The sequence below is a fragment of the Musca autumnalis genome, unplaced genomic scaffold (assembly GCF_047663935.1).
Source record: "Musca autumnalis isolate F117 unplaced genomic scaffold, ASM4766393v1 scaffold_1, whole genome shotgun sequence".
Lineage (NCBI taxonomy): Eukaryota > Metazoa > Arthropoda > Insecta > Diptera > Muscidae > Musca > Musca autumnalis.
Genome location: NW_027411644.1, coordinates 56,830,187 through 56,840,990, shown reverse-complemented (window position 1 = coordinate 56,840,990; position 10,804 = coordinate 56,830,187). Strand labels below are relative to the sequence as shown.

Here is a 10,804-nt window from a genome sequence, read left to right as displayed (position 1 = left end):
CGTTCAAAAATAACGATCCTATTCAAGAAAAGGCATTTCGGAAAATGGAATAGCATTGCAATAATTTGGCATATATGTATGTACGCCTGTGATCTTTGTCGTGTCGTTGAGGAGACTAACACGTTTTCAATAGAACGTTGGTCGTCTGATTTAAAAAACCCGAAAGTTATATTACGAAAATGAATAAAAGTTGTAAAGATTGTATATATTATGGTTATTTTCCAATATATTTTAATAATTATTGCCAAAAATTCTTTTGAAATTGATTTGTTTTTACTTGTTGTTCTGCGTTAATAGAATCAACCATGACTCTTTTTCTCGTATTTCAATACATATGGACATACAGAACTGCAAAAATCTACTAATTTTTACTACTTTTTTTGTTTTGTTCGATAACATAAAGGAAAATTTTTTATCGGTGTAAAACATGTTAGATTCTTGCAGGTTTTTGTATCATACTCTTGTGTCAGACACTGAAAATAACACACGAAAATTTTCTAGCTTTTAGAAGAGAGCGGAGGTGAAGGCGCTCCCTTTTACCCTTCTTACCCATAAACTCAAAATATTTTCATGAAAATTTTCATAGTCTGGCACAAGACATATAAGAATATGCAAAATCCGAAGTCTACTAATGACATATTTTACAGTACATTTTGTATGCTTTTATTAAGCAAACACTTGGCGATTATAAATATTTGCAATAATTTTGTCGTGTAGATGTCTTAAAATATGAAATTTCATAAAAATATGAAATTTCTTGAATTTTTTTTTTTTCAAACTCCCACACTGTTTGCTGGGGAGATTTTTCCCACAAAAAGACACAAAATTCTCCCACAATTCAAGATAGAGAATGTATACTTTTTTCCCATGGGAACAAATTCCCAATTCGAACTTCATTCAGAATGAGGGGAGATGGGAAATGGGAAAAAAACTCCCACAAAATTTTGTTCAGAATACGAAAATGTGGGAATGGGAAAAAATTCCCAACTCCCATGCGTTCAGAATAGGGCTGTTTATGTTGGAGACTGATGAGGATTGGGATATCCGTGAGTTAAATGTAGGAATAGGAAAATATGTCATGAAATAATTAGTCATATAATGCTCTGGTAAAACTAATGTATATAAACAATTGGTCTCATACGGTAAAGATGTATGTACTATTCCCTTGATATAAGCAAGTCCAACACTGTAAAAACGGCGAAACCACACAAAATTTCACTCAAACAATTATTTTGTGTTTGACTTTATAGTTTTCAAAATCATCGTTTGTTGGCGTATGTATCCTAGTGGCGAAAGCTTCCCATCAAACCTACGTGGGATTTCTAAGTTCAAAAGATAAAACGATAGACGAAATTTTACAAAAACGAAATTTTACAACCACATCTGGGCCGGCTTACTTTCTGAAACCAGTTCTAATTGTATATCAGATTGAAAAATAGCATTGAAAACTTCCACAACTTCCCGATGTTGCCTCTAAACTTAACAACATATTAGCTCTGTTCCTTTATGTGCAAGAATCTTCAAGTTTTACCACTTTTTACTCGAAAAGCGTTCCTTTACTTCAGACACCATAAAATTCATATGGGAACAGTTTACAACTTTTACTACATTTGGCGGTTTTACCATATTTAAAAGAAAAGGAAGAGGAAGAAATCAAACAAAAAATAAGTTACAAAAAAACATAATTTTATTGTGCGCAAATATTAGTCCTTTCTTTCTATATATTTTGCATATATATAGGCCAATAATTATTTATGTATGCATATAAAAAACTTGCTATATAATTTAAAATTGTATTTTATATTTATATTAGATCTTCATTTTCATATCTGTGTGTGTTTTTTGTTTGGAATATTATTGTTTTTTGGCACCATTAAAAATCTGGTCGTTACTTGTTGTTGTTATAAAAAAAACTATGGAAATTATGGACTGACATTGTGTACATATGCCCTGGAAAAACTGGACAGAACTCTAGTGCCTTGAATTGAAAATGCATAAAGATAATGTATACAAAACTGAATTTTCACAAAAATGCCGTTGATTTGACTTTATTACGGTTACTTTCTTCTATAATTTACCAGTTGGAGAGTATGTGTGATGTAGTATACATAAATATGGTTGTTGTTACTTTGAAAACTAATGGCACTTTTGTATACTTTTTTCAACTTTAAATTACATAGATTTTGTGTGTGTGTCTGTGTGTGTGTGTGTGTTTTTTTTTAATAAATTTAACTATTATCTAAAAGTAGAAAAAAAATCAAAAAATAATTGATTGCAAAATAAAATAATAATAAAAACTTGGTTTAAAAAAATCATCGCCTGAATCACATTTCTCTTGTTTGTTGCTTTTTTCTTTTCTTTTAGTTAATAATAATCATAATAATAACATTACATTTTACATACATATATAATATATAAACTATGTATATATCAAATTAAAAAATAAATTTACAAAAAAATAATAAATTTAAAATTAAAATTTTGGCAATAGGTTGTTTTTTCTTTTTTCTCATTACTTTTGTTTTCGTTATGGTAATAAAGTTAAGCAATAATATTTTATTATTTTTTTCAATTTCATTAAAATAACTTAATTATTCATTTAGTTTTTCTTTTCTACATAAAATAGCACATTTTCATTAATGTATTTTATTTTTCCTTTTTTTTAATTCTAGTTAATGTTTTTCATTGTTTTTTCTTTTGTATAATAATGCACAAAGTATACGTTTTAAAAATTGTTATTTATGATATTTGTTTTTTCTTACTTTGTTTTCTACACTACGAAAATTCCTACAGAAGACAATATGTATTGCGTTTTGTTTTTGCTTTGTAAAATAGTAAAGTTTTTTTGTTTGTGAGTCTAGTTTTCGTTTTAGTTTAGTATTTTTCTTTTCATTGTTGTTTCTCTTTTCAGAATGATATTGGTTAGTTAATTGAAAACGTTGCGTGGGGTGTTCTCCATCCTTTTGTTGTTGTCATAAGCATCATATACACAGGCCAACAGAGTTTGAATATTATTTACCAGGGGTAGGGTGTTGGGAAGAAGAGTAGCGAAGTAGAAAATTAATCAAACCAATTTGTTTTAAAGTGATGAATTATTGTTGTTTTAATGGTAGCTATTTCCAAAATGAAGAGACAGATTGGTAGTTTTTTTATTTTGAAATGTTTTGTCCATATTTTTCGTTGTCATCTGTTTCATTTGTTGGCAGGTGGTTGTAATTTATCGTGTCAAAATTGTGTTACATCTGAATCTGCAAGGAAAACAATGAAAAAAAATTGTTGTTATTTTGAGTTGTTTAAGGTTATTTATATTTTTTAAACAAAATAATATATTTAATATATTTTATAATAATATATTTCTTATTGGACACATTTGTTGGCTTTTAAAACTACATTTTACCGTTACAAATTACATGTAAGAAATATGACCATTGACCTCTTTTAATTTTTACATAGTCTGAAGACTATTAAACGCCATACACATTAGAGCTTTTTGCCGTGTCAACCTTCTTTTTTTTACGTATACGCAATGGAATTGACATAAAAAACCCACAGGGTTTATTAAATCCCGTTATATGTAAACATGCCATAAATCTGTTTGAAAAGTTCAATCGACAACAAACGATTAATATGTAAAGGTAGAAATAGACGTGACATATGTCATAAGGCCACATCAATCAGCTGATTGAACCAAACCTATGGAAATCAATGTATTCTATTATGGGTACTTTACACGATATGTTTTTTACATATGAGTTGTCACTTTGCATATACATTTTGTATTGGAGAAGTGACAACTCATATGTAAAAAACATACCGTGTAAAGTACCCATTAGTAGTGACATAACATAATGCCATAGGCATAACCATAAGAAATCAATTGTGTTTTGGTTATGGCGTTATGGCTATGTCACGTCAAATTCTACCTTAATAACGGGCGTGTGAGAGACACCATTTCTCAGTGTAAAAGACAGGGATGGATAATTTAAATTAACTAACATTTTTATTATATAAGAAACTAGAAAAAACAATAGTGTGAATTATAGACGATTGATTGATTTTATAAAAGTTTTATTACAGGTCTTTCAATTCGAAATAAAACATAAAAGCTGATAAATTATATTGTATCTATTAAGAAAATACCTACAGTTTGACAAGTAATTGTTTTCAAACTGAGAAAACGAACACTTTTCATGCATTAATTACTAGAAAATGACAAATAGTTGTGATAAAAATGTCGGGTTTTTTGCAAAAATTAGTTGGTCGACTTATTTAAGAATGGATAAATGAATGGATAAATAAAAAATTAACCCGCTTAGTTCAACAATAATAACCAAAAGAATAATTAACACGTAATGCAAGGTGCCAAGAAAATGTTTTCAAAATGTTATTGAGGTTCCAAAATACCCCATGTTTTCGGTAAATTCTTAAAAATCATGACATTTTATGAATTTTATTCTTAAAAAGCAATAGTTGCTCACAAGTACCAACAATATTAGGCATGGAATATCCCCACTAAGAGGGTTACCATATGGACCAAGGGGGTACCAGACCGTATTACATGTAAACGATGTCCTATAGGTCTCAGACCGGGAATATCTGAAAACTAAGACATTTTATGAGTATTTTTAGTTCACCCGGATGGACTTCCATCAATTACAATAAATATTACCTACAGCAGAACTCGATCAGGAGGGTTGCCAGATCGACTAAAAAAGTATCAGGTCTTATTAACAGTAAAAGGGACCAACTAGGCCTACAACCACAGCCTACAAGTGGTTCATTCAACTCAAAATTTACTAAGAGATAAGAATATTTCATGAAACAGTCGAAAATAGCACATTTAGAGACTAATATTCCTTAGAAATTTGTGGGGTACAGATTTCTACAATTTTCGCAAATGCTTACTATGACCTACTTGAGACATTTCGTGTACTGTAAAGTAATACTGTGACAAAAATTTCTAAGGGACGGGGAAATAATGCTACAGTGTTACCATGGTATACCATCAAAGCCAGAAAACTTACGGGAATTTCTCAATCTGGCTGTTAATAGATAAAATTGGCTGTCTATAGCAAGCTCAGTATAATTTAGCAATATCTTCCATATGCATTTCTAAGCGATTTTTGTACTTCTTGCTTATATTTTGGTTTGTTTTAGTGAATATCCTTATCCCTAAATTAAATTTTAGTTAAATAAACTACTTTTAAGATCTAATTGTGGGCCTAGGAGGTCCAGTTTACTGTTATTAAGACCTGGTACATTTTTAGTCGATCTGGCAACCCTCCTGATCGAGTTCTGCTGTAGGAAATATTCATTGTAATTGATATCATACCATTTTGGTAAACCAAAACGCTCATAAAACGTCTTAGTTTTTAGATATTCTCGGCTTGAGACCTATAGGACATTGTTTACATGCAATGTGATCTGATACCCCCTGGTCCATATGGTAACCCTCTTAGTGGGGATATCCCATGCCTAATATTGCTGATACTCGTTAGCAACTAGTCCTAGTTAAAAATGAAATTAATAAAATGTCATGATTTTTAAGCATTTACCGAAAACATGGGGTATTTTGGAGCCTTAATTACATTTTGAAAACATTTTCTTGGCACCTTGCATTACATGTTAATTATTCTTTTGGCTTTTATTGTTGAACTAAGCGGATTAATTTTTTATTTATCCATTCATTTTGGTCTTAAATAAGTCGACCAACTAATTTTTGCAAAAAAACCGACATTTTTATCACAACTATTTGTAATTTTTAGTAATTAATGCATGAAAAGTGTTCGTTTTCTCAGTTTGAAAACAATTACTTGTCAAACTGTATATGTTTCTTATGAGAAAGAGAAAATTTATCACAAGCGTAGAAAATAAAGGTGTAAATAACACTAAAATCATATCTCCAAAAATCTTATTAAGTCCCGAAACGTATTCACAGATATGTAATAAAAGGATTTGTTCGGCATAATCAAACTGACACAATATATACAGATTTCAGCAAAGCATTTGATAGGGTTAACCATAGGCTTTTGTTGTATAAATTAGATTATATGGGCTTTAATACTAATTTAGTAAGATGGATATCTTCTTATTTACAAAATAGATCACAAACAGTTTTGTTTGATGGATGTGTCTCAAAATCGATTGACGTGCCATCGGGTGTTCCGCAAGGAAGTCACCTCGGACCGGTTCTCTTTCTTTTATTTATAAATGACTTGCCAAACTCAATAATGCATTCTAGATTGCTAATGTACGCTGATGATGTCAAGCTATTCATTACTCATAAATCGGAAAAGCAAGCTGATCTTCTCCAGAGTGATTTAAATAGCCTTTTTCAATGGTGTAAAATCAACTGTATGGACTTAAACTTAAAAAAATGTAAACATATGTGTTTTTCCAGATCTTCTTCTTTAACCCAGATAAAGCCACTGGTCGTTTAAACGCCACAAAAAATGGTTGCAAAAATTGACGTAAAACTCTGGCTTTTTCGAATATGTTTGTGGGGTTTTTTGCATTTTGTTATAGTATTGTCTGTTATCTATCATTTCACGCTTATAATGCTTCATTTGACCTACCTATTTTCACGCAATTGGCCTAAAACCCAAGCGATTCAAAAAAATCGACTTTTTGGTAATTTTCGACTTTTGATGAAAAATTTAAATATGTGATAAAAATTTAATCATAAATGTTAGAATCATATAAGGTCAGGGATTTGTTAGGAATATAGTAAGAGTACTTTCTCAACCAAAAACCAAGGGATTGGCATGTAAGGATACACCAATATTACCCTCCAAAGTTTTTGGCACTTTTAAAAGAAGGCCCGATTGCAGGAAAACTATACGTTGTAGAGAAAAAAGTTATTTTTTAAAAAATGCTTAAAAAGTCTCAGAAATATAATTTTCATAAACAATTTTAAGTTTTCTCACAAAAAAAATTCTCGGCGCTAAGTGGGTTAATAAGGCAATACAATATTAACGGTTCTCAATTATTAACTGTAGCATCATTCGTTGATCTTGGCCTTTTGATGGATCGAAAATTAAAATTTAATAATCATGTAATTTCTATTGTTAATAAAGCGCATGGAGTTTTAGGATTTATAAAAAGATGGGCCAAAGAATTTTCAGATCCCTATATAACAAAACAACTATTTACGTCACTTGTAAGACCTATATTAGAATATGGTTCTGTTGTATGGGACCCTCAATACGCAATGTATTCTGATAAAATTGAATCAGTGCAGAAACAATTTTTGCTTTTTGCACTGAGAGGTTTACATTGGAATAGCGATTTTGTCTTGCCTTCATATACAAGCAGGTTAAAATTAATTCGATTACCTACATTAAAAAGTAGACGCACAATGTTAAACACTATGATGGTGCATAAAATTTTAATGGGTAATATTCCCTCGGATTTCTTAATATCATCTATTAGAATAAATGTTCCTTGTAGAACAATTAGAAACTATCAACCCTTATTTAGAGATTTCCACCGCACGAATTACTCTATGGGAGATCCTATTAACAAAATGTGTGTAGATTTTAATTCCATGTATTGTAATGTAGACTTTGGCATGAGCCTTGACCTTATAAAATCTAACATAATTTTATTTTTAAATGAATAGTATATAAAAATGTATTAGTAAGTAACTAACTAGCTGATGAAGTAAATTCTGTAGCTGGTTTTCAATTTCCCTCTCATACCCCATCATGATGCGGATCATGGTGTGTACGCGATCCCTACGTAAAAGGGGGGTCGCCCCCTCGGTCGGCAGGGGTGGGAAAGTGAGGCGTGGGAACGTTCGAAAAAAAAAAAATAGAAAAAAAAAATATAATTTTTGATTCGTTTTATACCTTTGTAGCAAGGATATGGAATTATCGTCAGATAGAGGAGTAGGAAGGAGTCTTTGTGACATAAGAATTGAGCTAGAGAGCAGAGAAATACATATTGGGGGAAATGTCTTCCTTCTAAGAGGACTGTCTCTTTTATATTAGAGACCTTGGACATATCCATAGCCACAAGCATTGGGAGTCTTTGGGGAATTTTAACTGTAATGTAGTCTGCGATCCACTTCTTTAAGGGGTTATGGCCACTTACAAATTTACATCGAAGTTTGAAACGCGGTTTTCTCAAAATGGCATTTTGGAATGCGTTGCCCACTGTAGCTCGAAAACGGAGGATCCGATCTTCATATGGTTTTGTGGGATTATTGTACATATAAAAAGCCTGTACCTAAGCGAGAGACTAAAAAAAATTTGTGACGGATTTATGGCGAAAGAACTATCAATTTTTTTAGTTAAAATCGAAATTTTGACTTTGACAGTTTAAAATTTTTTAATAATTTATATTTTTTAATTGCGCTTCGCTTAAGTACAAGATTATTAGGTTCTTAATGATCCCACAAAAACATATACTGATCGGTTTATGCTTTAGTAAAAACAGCGTTTCGTAGGCGGCCATTTGTCGGAACATTTTTCAACAAAAAAAAATTCAGATAAAAACAAAATCTTCTGAAAAAATTGGTAGATTTCTTGTAAAATTAATGAAAAATTTAATTTTTCGTGCTCAATGAGTGGCCATAACCCCTTAATGTAGTAGTGCAAGTTGTGTGGTGGTCTGAAGTTTGGGGTGCTCTTCTGAGAATAAAGGAAGTAATAGGGTGTAAAGGATTTTAATTAGCGGAGATCGGAGGGTTATTACCATGTACGACGATGTATAGTGAGTAGATTTCCTAGGATTGGATATAGGCACAATTTTTTCTTTCGCTCTTCTAGAGCGAGATCTCTAGGTTTTCAGGTACATGTTAAATGCGTGCACTAAAAACGTACACTAAAACTTTTTTTGAAAAACTTTGTAGACAACAAAGCGTCTTGCTCAGATGTCTGGAAGTTTCTTTAGAGCTTTTTGCGAAAATCCATTAATAAAACACTCGTTTAAGGTTAGCGATAGTCGTAGCGTCATTTGAACCAGCGCCGACCATAGGATCACAAACAAAACAAATGCATGTGTGAATGTATGAGTGAAAAAAGCAACAACCAAATGATTTTTATACCCTCAGCATTTATGCTTACGAGGGTATATACACTTTCATACGGGCAAAATGTGCCTCATAGAAATAATGGTTTTAGACCCCAAGTATGTTTGGACGAAATGTGTTTCAGACAATTTGGAGTCGATTGAGCAATGTCCGTCCGTCCGTCTGTTTGTCTGTCTGTCTGTCTGGCTGGTGCGCACGATAACTCTCGAACGGATGAACCGATTCGGTTCAAATTTTGGCTTTCGTAATATTTTGCCCAAACTTAGTTTAAGTTCGAAGATGGGCTATATCGGTCCACTCCTTCCGGTGCCTACCCCACAAAAGTTCGAAAATGTTCGGAAAATTTGTGCGGACGATAACTCTTGAAGGGAGCAACCGATTTGGTCCACACTTTGCCCATCGTAAAATGTGTACTATACTTAGATGTTTCAATATAGACTCAATCGGCCCACTCCTTCGGGTACTTCCCACACAAAATTTCGGAAAAGATCAGTTTAGGGCCATTTCTCGAATCACTGTGATTTTTATTTTAGCAACTTGTATTCACTGCCCTCCATACGACGGTACAAGTTTCATCAGGGGCAAGTCCATACTTCCTGAGAAAATAGCCTTGAATGGGCAAATAACCCCCCTGACACCGTGTGAGGTGGTTGGAGCGCAATATAACTCTCGAACGGCTTAGTAATATTTTGTCCAAACATAGTTTAAATTCGAAGATAAGCCATATCGGTCTACTCCTTCAGGTACCTCCCTCACAAAAGTTCAAAAATGTTCGGAAAAATTGTTCGTACGGTACCTCTGTAAGGTAGTGGCCGAATTGGTTCATACTTTACACATCCTAATATATATACCAGATATAGATCAAGTTGAAATATGGACTATATTTGTCTACTCCATCAGGTACACAAAATTTCGGATAAGTTCACTTTAAGACCTGATATCGAATCACTTTGATTTTTGTTGAAGCAACTTGCCTCATTTACGATGGTAAACGTTTTTTCAGAGGCAAGTCCATACTTCTTGAGCAAACTGCCCGAAGGGTGTAAAAACCCCCTATGGCACCATATGTAGTGGCTGGAGATCCATTCTTTTTAGTATCTCCTCCGCAAAATTTTTGATCTTTAACCCTAATCAACATTTTTGTCGGTCCAAACGCCCAAAAACTTTAAAACCCTCTAAATACATACGTTTTTTGGGAAAAAATTGTTTCAAAATACACAGGCTCAGGGTTTATCTCTGTCGGCAAAGCCGACTGATACTTTTTTTACTTGTTCCAAGTCATATAACTCAAATATTGATTTAATTCGACGAAAACTACTCGATTTTACAACTTCAAAATCAATTCGAAACATTTTTTGCAAAGTTTATATGAAAACTTGAATTTTTTTCTGGAAATTACTGTTTTCCTACAATTGGTACAATATTGGTACACCGGTATCTATAGTATGTATTGGAGAGTTTTATAGATTTATCGATGTAAAACCTTTGTTTATCATCTGTTCATGACGTCTGAGAGACCTGCTTAATAATTCGCATCATTATTTGATTATCCCCTGCAGCAGATATAGTCGTCCATTCACCTCCTTCCCATCTTATAGCGATTTTAATACTTTTTACTAGGTATACAGCTCAATTTTAAATATTGTCATGTTCTTATATTTATTTCTGGACTGCATTGGATCCACAATTTTCAGAAATAAACATTTTTGCATATCTTTGATAAAAATATCGGACCATAACTTTTGCTTTTCTTAAAAAATTATAAATGTC

The 10,804-nt window shown here is 32.2% G+C and overlaps 1 protein-coding gene across 2 annotated transcripts in view; it reads right to left on the bottom strand.

Annotated features, from left to right (window-relative positions):
* Positions 1–2,880: 2,880 nt before the first annotated feature.
* The window catches only part of Pak3 (p21 (RAC1) activated kinase 3), a 43,556-nt gene continuing 35,632 nt past the window's right edge, over positions 2,881–10,804 (bottom strand). For both annotated transcript variants that reach the window (XM_073975120.1, XM_073975127.1), the window contains one exon: positions 2,881–3,248. The gene's annotated coding sequence lies outside the window, so the exon portion shown is untranslated. The remainder of the gene's footprint in view (positions 3,249–10,804) is intronic.